This window comes from Stegostoma tigrinum, chromosome 33, assembly GCF_030684315.1.
Source record: "Stegostoma tigrinum isolate sSteTig4 chromosome 33, sSteTig4.hap1, whole genome shotgun sequence".
Lineage (NCBI taxonomy): Eukaryota > Metazoa > Chordata > Chondrichthyes > Orectolobiformes > Stegostomatidae > Stegostoma > Stegostoma tigrinum.
The window spans coordinates 34533239-34545588 of record NC_081386.1 but is presented as its reverse complement, the minus strand read 5'-3'; the positions used below and the strand labels follow the sequence as shown (position 1 = coordinate 34545588).

The window sequence follows — 12350 nt, the reverse complement described above, 5'->3', positions numbered from 1 at the left end:
TGTTCAATTATCTCTGTGTAATTCATCTGATCCTGCCACTCCATTCTGGACTTTTACTGTGAAGTTTATGTTGAACAATAGAAATTTTTCTCAGATTGAAAAAACCTGCTGTCTCCAAGTATCATTAGGTAGATGAATGAAGTTGTGTTTGTATATTACACAACAATATCAGCCCATTTAGAAAGCTGAAATGAAGCTATTTCATCAAATAGCACTGAACAATAACTAACTGGGTAATGGTCCTTTCTAGGTTTGGTTAGAATTCCCTTTGAAAATCACTTGGAAGAGAAGAGATCAATACAGCAAGTGGAAAGTCATATCAACATCTTCACACTGATGTGATAGATTTTCAAATAAACTTTGCTGTGTGCTATATTGACAGATCACATTGGGATGTCTGAGCATTTAATACTCATTGTATTTATCTGAAAGTCTTTAAATCAGGTTTAGTGCTGATATTATATACCTCCACAGTCAGAATTATTCTCTTGATTTTAATTTAAAAATATCAAAGTGATAATTCTTGAACAAAAAGGCGGTTTCAGAGAAATGCCTGATTTTGAAGCTGTTTATTTGCCTTGCTCCTTGAGATTCTGTGCTCTAGCTAATCGAGATGTCTCCATAGAGACTCCCTGACGAGGCAATTCATATGTAATAGCCTGTCATCAAGGAGACAGAATGTATTTTCACAAGGCTCAACTCAAGTGTCAACCATTTATTATATTCATCAAAAATATAGTTCTCTATTTATTCAATGTTACTTGTTAAAAGGATTGCATATTAATGAGGCAATAAGACAGGAAACACAGTTGCTGGCTGGTTAGCTTGATAGTGCTTCACACTTATAGGCTTCATTCCAGTGAGAAACACCACACAGCTCCTGATAAAAACACAGAAGAAAGAGCAATGTGAACTGACACACTTTAGAACAAACATTAATTCTCTGTGACAAGGAAAAATCAACCATACTTCTCTGGTGCTCTTCACAACCACAGGATATCTCAAAGTGTTTTCTAGACCATCAAGCAATTTTGAAGTGCAGTCACTGTTATTGTACAGGATGCATGGCAGCATTTTTGCAACATAAGACCCCACAAATATTACTGTGGCAACGATCAGATTTTGGGAATGATGTGGCAACTAACTCACCTCCTGACTCCCCAAAGCCTGTCCACCATCTACAAGGCATAAGTCGGGAGTGGGATGGAATACTCCCCACTTGCCTGGATGGATGCAGCTCCAACAACACTCAAGAAGCTCAACACCATCCAGGACTAGCAATCTGCTTGATTGGCATCAACGAACATAAAATATTCACACTCTCTGCCACCAGTGCAGTGTATGCCACATCCAATATGAACTGCGGAAGTTCACCAAGGCTTCATAGTCAGTGTCTCCCAAACCCATGACAACTTCAATCCAGAAGGACAAGGGCAGCAGCTACATGGAATCACCACCCACTGTAAGTTCCCCTCCAAGTCACTGACCATTCTGCGATGGAAATATATCACCGTTCCCTCACTGTGGCTGAGTCAAAATCTTGGAATTCCCTCCTGAAGGGCACTGTGCACAAGGATTGCAGCAGTTCAAGAAGGTTCTGCTACCCTCTCCAGGTCAGTTAGGGATGGACAATAAATAGTGGCTCAGCCAGTAATGCTTGTGACATGAATAATACAAAGAAGTTATCATCTTTTGTAATTTGAACATGTTTGGAGACAGGAAACACACCCACTTAACTTTATTTATTTTCAAGTCTGCATTCAGTCAACTCGTTGCTTTTTCATTGTCTCTCACAATAATATCAATATTAAGTCAGGCACAAAGGAACCTGAAATAGATCCTGGTGTAATAAAAGAGCAGATAAGAGCAGTATATCTGGTCAATAATCCATCCCTTTGTTAAAGAAAATGTGTCAAATTTGCAATTGTCAGAGTGCTTTCAATGAAGAGCTCCCAGGCCAGTAATTTTATTTCTGTTGAAAGCCTCACAGCATGTCCCTCACTGTGACCAACAGTTGAATGTAATAAAAAGTGAGCAGGGAATGAAATGTGAAATGTTTGAAATGTGAAATGGAAACAGCTGCACTGTGAGCATCAGTGAAAAGATTAGCTCAGTGTTTCATCTCTGAGCTCTACTGTAGCTGGAGATTGGATGATTGGCAAGTCGCTGACAGAGTTTATATTTCAATGAAACCCATTTCTACAACTCAGCAGATTAATAACTGCTGAACAAGCTTCCAGAAACTGGGAAAATGGGGAAACCATCTGGAGACAGTGAAAACATACTTAAAGGATAAAATAAAATTAAAATCACTGAAATGGAAATTGTGCACAGACAGAACAAGCTGAAACTGGATGGGGAAGTGTTGTGTGAAAGAATTGCTGGAGTATATGACTGCATGCATCTGTTATATGTAATGCAAGTGTCTTGAAAAATACTAACAATAGATTTCTCTCAATTTGTTTTCAGTCCAGCGGTTATTGTCCATCCCTAATTGCCCTTCAGAAGGTGGTGGTGAGCTGCCTTCTTGAACTACTGCAATATCAGGGTGTAGAGACACGTCATGTTGGAAAGGCGGGAGTTCTAGGATTTTGACCCAGTGACATGGAAATATATCGCCATTACTTCAAAGTTAGGACAAAGGGTGACTTGGAGGGAGGGGAGTGCCCTTATATCTGCTGCACCCAACTTTCCACACTAGAGGTTTGCATGTTTGGAAGGTGCTATTTCAGGAGTTTTGGTGAGTTATTGAAGTGCATCTTGTAGACAGTGCACACAGGTGCAACAATGTCAGTGGTAACAGCAACTGGGATGAAAGGTATATGATTAAATGGATATAATTTTTGGAGTTTGGATTTCAAAATAATGGCATATGAGTGTTGCTTATTTTTGTGAATGACTTCAATTAAAAAAAATGCTAGGTCTGACACATTTCCAGAATGAAGTGACTTAATCCAGTATGTTTTAGAGAGCAGGTGACAGTTTGGAGTTTAGTCTGTGAGGTTTGTGACTGGTACAGTAAACATCGAAGGCCTTTAGCTTGTTTTCAGTTCAGAATAATCAAGGGTTGACTTAAGTTTGGTCAAGCAAGAAACTGAGAGTTTTTTTAGAACAGTTGGTTGGAGAGGTGACTGGGGTCAGAAGTAAGTTTAATTTTTTCTCCTGAGAGACGGATAACAGAGATACCTCAGAGAAAGTTTTAATGTGTTCAAGGAGAGTTTGGTTCGAAATTTGAGGGCTATTGAAAGCAAAGAAGGTTGAAGCTCTCAGTTTTATGAGGGCTGTTCTAAAAAGACTTCACATTTCTCAGGAAATGAACTGGGGAGAATCAGCTAAATTAAATATAAAGTTTTAATGATGGGAGGGGTGGGTGTTAATTTCACCAGATTCAATATCTCTCTAATGGATAGGGTTTGGAAGTAGGTGAGATCCACAATGACCGTGGCTCACTACACCATTGCACAAATCCCAAATCAATGCAGATCACAGATTCAATATCACCTGTGCCTCCAACTGGGCCATGGTGGAACAGAATATAGGGCTCAAGAACGCAGCTGTACTGCTTGGATGAGTCTGAAGGGAATTCTCTGATATAGTCCAGGCTGAGTGTGCCACAGTAAGCTAGCTGTGCTCGACACAATCAGAGCAGACAGTGAAGTGATGTGCTGTCACAGCCACAAACAAAAACAGGAAATGCTAGAAAAAGCTCAGCAGGCCTGACAGGATCTGTGGAGGGAGAAAACAGTGTTAATGTTTCAGGTCCAGGGACCCTTCTTCAGAATAGGACCCAAAACGTTAACTCTCATTTCTTTCCACAAGATGCTGCCAGACCTGCTGAGCTTTTCCAGCAACTTCTGTTTAGTTTCTGATTGCTACTATCCACATTTTGTGGGGTGTTTTTTTTTGTGAGGTGACATGCTGGATTTTTCTTGATTTATTCAGGGGATCTGAGCATCGGTAGCTGGCCAGCATTTATTACGCATCCTTAGCTGCCCCTGGGAAGTACAGGGTTAGTTCGTCTGTTAGAACATCTGCACTCCATTTGGCATCAGCAGACCCACAATGCTGTTAGGGAGGGACATTCACCATTTTGATCCAGTGGCAATGAAGCAACGGGGGACAGGAGATGAGGAGGAGGATGTGGACATTGAAGTATCTCTGACAGAGCCCAGCTGCTGGGTTAGACAAAACCCCATTAAACTTGGGCTCCAGTCACTGGGAGCTGCAGGCCATCACTGAATGTTAAATAGTCATTGGTCACAATAACAAAATTTGGTCTGTATTGTGGAGACAAACTTGAACCCCTAATCGTTTCATACGTGTTCACGTTTTCCTGCCTGTAAGTACAGTGCACGCTTGTATTTGTCTCACTCCTTAGCCTTAATGGAATGATTCTGTACTGGGCCATGGTAAACTGTGGGTCTACAGTGAGAACTGGGGACAGGGTAACACTGGAGGAGAGGAGACAAATCTGTTGACAAATAAATAGTGTGTCCTGGAACTTAGACAGTGACTAGGGTGAGGGGAGGAGGTTGAGTGTGTGAGAGAAGGGATGGGGTTGAGTGTGCGTGTGTGGGGCTGGGGTTGAATGTGTGTGAGGGGATGGGCTGTGTGTGTGTGTGTGAGGGGACGGGTTGAATGTGCGTGAGGGGATGGGCTGTGTGTGTGCGTGAGGGGATGGGGTTGAATGTGTGTGAGGGGATGGGCTGTGAGTGTGCGTGAGGGGACGGGCTGTGTGTGCGTGCGTGAGGGGACGGGCTGTGTGTGTGCGTGAGGGGACGGGCTGTGTGTGTGCGTGAGGGGACGGGCTGTGTGTGTGTGTGAGGGGACGGGGTTGAATGTACGTGAGGGGATGGGCTGTGTTTGTGTGTGTGAGGGGATGGGCTGTGTGTGCGTGTGAGGGGATGGGGTTGAATGTGTGTGAGGGGATGGGCTGTGTGTGTGTGTGTGTGCGTGAGGGGATGGGCTGTGTGTGTGCGTGAGGGGATGGGCTGTGTGTGTGCGTGAGGGGATGGGGTTGAATGCATGTGAGGGGATGGGCTGTGTTTGTGTGCGTGAGGGGACGGGCTGTGTGTGTGCGTGAGGGGACGGGCTGTGTGTGTGCGTGAGGGGACGGGCTGTGTGTGTGCGTGAGGGGACGGGCTGTGTGTGTGCGTGAGGGGACGGGGTTGAATGTACATGAGGGGATGGGCTGTGTTTGTGTGTGTGAGGGGATGGGCTGTGTGTGCGTGTGAGGGGATGGGGTTGAATGTGTGTGAGGGGATGGGCTGTGTGTGTGTGTGTGAGGGGATGGGGTTGAATGTGTGTGAGGGGATGGGCTGTGTGTGTGTGTGTGTGTGAGGGGATGGGCTGTGTGTGTGCGTGAGGGGATGGGCTGTGTGTGTGCGTGAGGGGATGGGGTTGAATGCACGTGAGGGGATGGGCTGTGTTTGTGTGTGTGAGGGGATGGGCTGTGTGTGCGTGTGAGGGGATGGGCTGTGTGTGTGTGTCAGGGGATGGGGTTGAATGTGTGTGAGGGGATGGGCTGTGTGTGTGCGTGAGGGGATGGGGTTGAATGCACGTGAGGGGATGGGCTGTGTTTGTGTGTGTGAGGGGATGGGCTGTGTGTGCGTGTGAGGGGATGGGCTGTGTGTGTGTGTCAGGGGATGGGGTTGAATGTGTGTGAGGGGATGGGCTGTGTGTGTGTGTGTGTGTGTGTGTGTGTGTGAGGGGACGGGGTTGAACGTGCTTGAGGGGATGGGGTGTGTGTGTGTGTGAGGGGATGGGGTTGAACGTGCGTGAGGGGATGGGCTGTGTGAGTGTGTGGATGATGCTGGGCGACACGGGTATTGTGGTTTCTGGGTTATACCATTGCTGTGCTGGTGAGGGGAAAGGCTGGATTGCCAATGCTAATCCACGGCACAGCGGCCTTTTGAAAATGGCATCAGTGAGTATCTGTTGAGGGGCGAGTTGTTTCGCGTGGTAGAATGGGCTGACATCAGGCTGCTGGGGGGGGTCGAAGGGGCAGGGCAGGTCAATAACAAGGTGAGGTCAGTAAGTGACAGTGAGAGATCACATCAGAGCTCACGGTGTGAGAGTCTCCATGAAACTTGTGGAAATTGACACTTAACGAAAAACAATTAAATTCAGCTATTTTTACTAATTGTGTCAAATCCAATGGAAATGGTAAAGACTGTAATTGGTACCAAGGAGCTTTTCCCAACAGTTGCCCTGCCCTGATGTTACAGAAGATCATTCGTTGAGGAAGGGGTGAGTTCATGAAGCAATCTGAAAAACCCGAGGTTAACTTAATGAAGCTACAGCCAGCAGAGAGCCTGGAATTTATATAAGATGTGTAATCAGGGTGCCATTGCAGCAGTGAGGATCAATCCAAAAAATAAATATATACTCATTGCAGTAATTACTGGGCTTTTGAATAATTAATCAAACAACACAGAATAACTCTAATAATCCGCAACTACATGTTCCCATGAATTCAATCCAGGCCCAAGCTGCTAGTTTAGTCACTTAGTACAGTTTGATCCAAAATAAAACCCATTTATGATAGTAACAGTTTGGCTTCTCCTGAACATAGCCCCTGAGATTGAGTGTGTGATCTGTCATTACTGGCAGGAGGATGCACAGGGATTAATGTGCAGCTCAAGTGGGGAGAAACATCAAAGAAATCGCCCTGGAACAGTAGCTAATCTCTCAATGACCTTGAGAACATTGTTCCCTTCACTCTAATAAAACAATCTCTTCAACGCAAATGGTTGGTCAGATCCCAAGCTTCTCGAGTAAAATCGCCATCCAAACCTGTTCCATTTGTTAAACTGCACAGTGAGTGATCAAATTCCCTCTTTCATCGAGGATGTTGCTGTGTTGGGAAAAGTACCATTAGCTGGAGGCTGTTCTCCTCGGAATGGCCGGGGCTTAGGGGAGGTTTGATTCACACAATAGAGAGAGTGGATGGAAAGGGCCTGCTACCCAAGACAGAGGTCACGGATTTCAAATGGTTGGCAGAAAGATTCTAGGGAAGATGAGGATATAGATTCTATTCCACTTGGAGGTGTCCGGAACTTACTGCCTAAAATGGGCAATAGAGGCAGAAACCAATCAACTCATTTAAATGTTGCTCAAATACAATAAGCTACAGGGCTGTAGACCAGGAGGACGGAGAGTGGAATTAGGCTGGTGGGGGGGGGGGGTGGAGAGGACGGTGGGGTGGGGGTGTGGAGAGGACGGTGGGGTGGTGGGGGTGGTGGAGAGGACGGTGGGGTGGGGGTGGTGGAGAGGACGGTGGGGTGGGGGTGGTGTGGAGAGGACGGTGGGGTGGTGGGGGTGGTGGAGAGGACGGTGGGGTGGGGGTGTGGAGAGGACGGTGGGGTGGGGGTGGTGGAGAGGACGGTGGGGTGGTGGGGGTGGTGGAGAGGACGGTGGGGTGGTGGGGGTGTGGAGAGGACGGTGGGGTGGTGGGGGTGGTGGAGAGGTCGGTGGGGTGATGGGGTGGTGGAGAGGACGGTGGGGTGGTGGGGGTGGTGGAGAGGACGGTGGGGTGGTGGGGGGGGTGGAGAGGACGGTGGGGTGGTGGGGTGGTGGAGAGGACGGTGGGGTGGTGGGGTGGTGGAGAGGACGGTGGGGTGGTGGGGGTGGTGGAGAGGACGGTGGGGTGGTGGGGGTGTGGAGAGGACGATGGGGTGGTGGGGGTGTGGAGAGGACGATGGGGTGGTGGGGGTGGTGGAGAGGTCGGTGGGGTGATGGGGTGGTGGAGAGGACGGTGGGGTGGTGGGGGTGGTGGAGAGGACGATGGGGTGGTGGGGGTGGTGGAGAGGTCGGTGGGGTGATGGGGTGGTGGAGAGGACGGTGGGGTGGTGGGGGTGGTGGAGAGGACGGTGGGGTGGTGGGGGTGTGGAGAGGACGATGGGGTGGTGGGGGTGTGGAGAGGACGATGGGGTGGTGGGGGTGGTGGAGAGGACAGTGGGGTGGTGGGGGTGTGGAGAGGACGGTGGGGTGGTGGGGGTGGTGGAGAGGACGGTGGGGTGAGGGGGTGGTGGGAGAGGGCGGTGGGGTGGTGGGGGTGGTGGAGAGGTCGGTGGGGTGATGGGGTGGTGGAGAGGACGGTGGGGTGGTGGGGGTGGTGGAGAGGACGGTGGGGTGGTGGGGTGGTGGAGAGGACGGTGGGGTGGTGGGGGTGGTGGAGAGGACGGTGGGGTGGTGGGGGTGGAGAGGACGGTGGGGTGAGGGGGTGGTGGAGAGGACGGTGGGGTGGTGGGGGTGGTGGAGTGGACGGTGGGGTGAGGGGGTGGTGGGAGAGGACGGTGGGGTGGTGGGGGTGGTGGAGAGGACGGTGGGGTGGTGGGGGTGGTGGAGAGGACGGTGGGGTGAGGGGGTGGTGGGAGAGGACGGTGGGGTGGTGGAGAGGACGGTGGGGTGAGGGGGTGGTGGGAGAGGGCGGTGGGGTGGTGGGGGTGGTGGGAGAGGGCGGTGGGGTGGTGGAGAGGACAGTGGGGTGGGGGAGGCTCAATGTTCAGGCAGTGCAAACGCTATGGGCCACGCAGCCTCTTTTGTGATTCTGTGAAACTCCTCCGATTCTGTGCGACATTACTGTGTTACTAGGCTTTTAGTCAGTCTGCTCCTCTCATTGGTGTGTCATAGAATCATAGAAACCAGTACTAGGGGTTGGCCGTTCAGCCCATCGAGCCTACTCTACCATTCAATATGGTCATGGCAGAGTTTCTACCTCAAAGCCATTTTCCTGCTTTCTCTCCATGTTTCTGAATGCCTTAAATATCTAAAAATAATCAATCAATCTCGTTCTTGACTCTATTCAGTGACCTGGCCACCACAACTGTCCGTGGGAGAGAATACCGCAGCTTGACCACCCTCTGAGTGAAGGAATATTTTCTCATCTCAGTCCAAAATGGCCTACCTCATATACTCTGAATGTGACTCCTTTCTCTGAACTTCCAAACCAAGGGAAACATCTTCTGTGCATCTACTCTATCCGGGCCTTTGATACATTGCCATCAGATCATCCTCTTGTTCTCCTAAACTCTAATGAATACAGGCCCAGTCAGACCAATCACTTCTCATATGATTCCTGGTATCAGCCTGCGAACCTTTGCTGCATTCCCTCTATGGCAAGTATATTGTCTCTTCGGTAGAAAGACCAAAATGAAACACACAGTAGTCCAGATGAGGTCTCATCCAAGGCCCTGGATAAACTGCAGTAAGACATCACTACTTCCGAACTCAGATCCTCTTGTAACGAAGACCAATAGAGCATTTACCTTCTGAATTCCTTGCTGCACCTACCTGCTCACTTTCAGTGACTGGCATACATGGACATTCAGATCCCTTTGTATATCCACATTTTCCAATATGTCACCATTTAAGTAAAACTCTACTTTTCTGTCTTTTACACTGTAGTGGAGAACTTCACATTTAAGCCACATCATACTGCATCTTCCTTGTGTTTGTCCACACACTCAACTTATCTAGATCACGCTGAAGCGCAACATCGAGGGCTGAAGGGCCTGTTCTGCGCTGTATTGTTCTATGTTCTCGGCCTCCTTGCATCCTCATCATCAATCCACATAGTTTGCTGACAACACAAACCTTGGATGGCATTTGGTTCCATCATCCAAATCATCTTTTAATTCATTTTGTAATCGGACATTGACATTAAACTATTTTGAAAAATATCTGGGGAGGGGGTAATTGGAACTTAAGTTAGGTGAAAATACTGCCTTTTGCCCATCTCTCCTGTTCCCTACATCCTGCATATCAGGCTCTATTTCACTCCTTATAGTGCAGAAACAGGTCATTCAGCCCACCCAGTCTACACTGACCCTCCCAAGAGCATCTCAGCCTATCCTTGTGACCCTGCATTACCCATGGCCAATTCACCAATCCTGCACATCTTTGGACTGAGAGGAAACTGGAGCACCCGGAGGAAACCCACGCTGACACAGGGAGAATGTGCAAACTCCACACAGACAGTGGCCCGAGGGTGGAATCACACCCAGGACCCTGGCACTGTGCAGCAGCAGTGCTAACCACCAAGCTGTCTGCTGTAACTGCCTTCTTCGTTTGTTTATCAAGACAGATCAGGGCCTCTTGTCTTACTCTTTTTATCACCACACTTTGCTTCATCATCCATTCACACAGCTGGTCATTGGTGCGTGAAGCTTCCTATCTCAAGCACCAGTGTGGACCTTTTGAGAAGGTATTGGGGGGGGGGGGGGTAGGTCGGAAAGAGGGTGGGTGGGTGCGCTCTCGCTGTGTCCAAGCTGCGTCCTCTGCTCTAGAGAAACTAGAGATGAATTGAAAGTAGAAGCCCACTGAGTACCAGGCATACAACAATTCATCAAGAAGTTTGACCAAAAGACTGAAGGCCAAAATGAGGCGGGACATGTTATCAATGACCCATTGTTTGCATTGAAGTGAGGGTTAAATTGACTGTCAGGGTAATAAACAAATGTTGCAGCAAACAAAATAGAAGATTACGAGCACGCAGATGTTTGTCACCCCATCAGATGGAGTGATTGAGGCAGTGTTGCTGTCATACAGAGCGCCCCTCAACAGACAGACAGACAGACACACACACACACGTGCGGACGGGGGTGAGGGGTCGGGGGGTCAGGCTGGAATCATCAACGTTGCCTCCCCTGCAGCCTCCATCATCCAATCAGTTTGTCCCAGTTGGGAGTTACATCGTTCAGTGTTACTCACAATTACAGTTTATTTCCCTGAAACCCCAGGACTTCTCCAAATTACTCATTGGATAAAGCCAAGGAATGTCTTAGGATTATTGCTCATTACATGGAGAGACTAGAAACAAAACAAAAGCCTGGCAGCCCTAACCTCTCTGCACCAACTACAGTCTTTAAATTCTTAATTCTCTTAAAAGATTAAATGTTAATTTCTTTTCATTTAGTGTCAGTTTCCTTCAGTTTTACAGATGGTTTCTCAACGTGATTTCTGGCCTGATCTTTCACCATCTCTTACCACACTCAGCTCATTAATGACCTACCCTGCCCCCTGACTCCCTTCCAGTCTGATGCTCGCCAGGGGAGGGGAGTTTAGTAAGAACAGGATCATAGGTTTGAAACAATTAGTAAAAGTGCCAGTCATAGAGCTGTACAGCACAGAAACAGACCCTTTGTACCAACTTGTCCACACTGGCCAGATATCCTAAACTAATCTAGTCCCATTTGCCAGCATTTGGCCAATATCCCTCTAAACCCTTCCTATTCATCTACCCATCCAGATGCCTTTTACATGTTGTATCTGTACCAGCCTCCATCACTTCCTCTGGCAGCTCATTCCATACACACACCACCCTTGATGTGGAAAAAGTAACCCTTTAGCTCCTTGTTAAATCTTTCCCCTCTCATCTTAAACCTATGCCCCCTTAGTTTTGGACTTCCGTACCCTGAGAAAAGATCTTGATTAATTACCCCACCCATGCCCTCATGATGTCATAAATCTCTCTAAAGGTCACCCCTTAGCCTCTGACAAAATATTCTGCAGCAAGTTGAATGTGTGTTGGCTTCTGGTTAAAGATTATCTCCATTATACACATTTCATCTTATTTTCAAATCCCTCAATGGTTTCTCCCCTGCTGCAACCCTCGGAGATCTCTGCTGTCCTCTAATTCCGCCTTTTATTCATGCATCAACAAATGTCTTGATGATGGCTAACAGGTGGAACTGAGGCTGGAGTTCACACTCTGTCAATTTACAAAGTCTGGCCCTTGGATGAGACAGCAGAAATTTGCTGGTTGCCATGGATGAGGAGGAGCCAAGTGGACAATATTTGGGAAGAAGGTAAACTAAGCTGAAAAAGAGGTTATCCACCCCATCATGAACTGTTAGAAGATGCTGACAGTCCAGAGCAGGTGGGGTGGGGAGTGGGGAGGAGGTTGGAATGGGGAGGCACTGAGGGGGAGACCAGCACCGAGAGGGGGGGGGGGGGGTTTGGAATGGGGGGCACCGGGGCGGGGGGGGGGGGGGTTGTGTTCCAAATGGGGAGGCACTGAGGGGGAGACCAGCACAGAGAGGGGGGTGTTTGGAATGGGGAGGCACCGGCGGCGGGGGAGGGGGTTTCTGACTGGGGAGGCACTGACGGAGTCATTGCTTTTCGGACAAAGCTCCTCTAGCTACTTAGGTTAATACTATAAAAGAATCCATGAGACTATTCTGAAAACAGCAGGAGAGCTATCCCTAGGCAGGCCCCTGGCGCTGTGTGGCATCAATACTAACCACCATGCCACCTGTCCTGGCCAGTGTTTACCCCTCCGTCAATTTGACAAAAGCAGCTCGTTATCGGAAAACAGTGTTTTCCGGAACTCACTGTGTAGAACAAAA

General features: G+C 48.4%; 1 long non-coding RNA gene across 1 annotated transcript in view; it reads right to left on the bottom strand.

Annotated features, from left to right (window-relative positions):
• Positions 1-772: 772 nt before the first annotated feature.
• The window catches only part of LOC132206184 (uncharacterized), a 35981-nt gene continuing 24403 nt past the window's right edge, over positions 773-12350 (bottom strand). Inside the window, exon 3 of the long non-coding RNA XR_009442902.1 lies at positions 773-880. This is a non-coding gene — a long non-coding RNA (uncharacterized LOC132206184). The remainder of the gene's footprint in view (positions 881-12350) is intronic.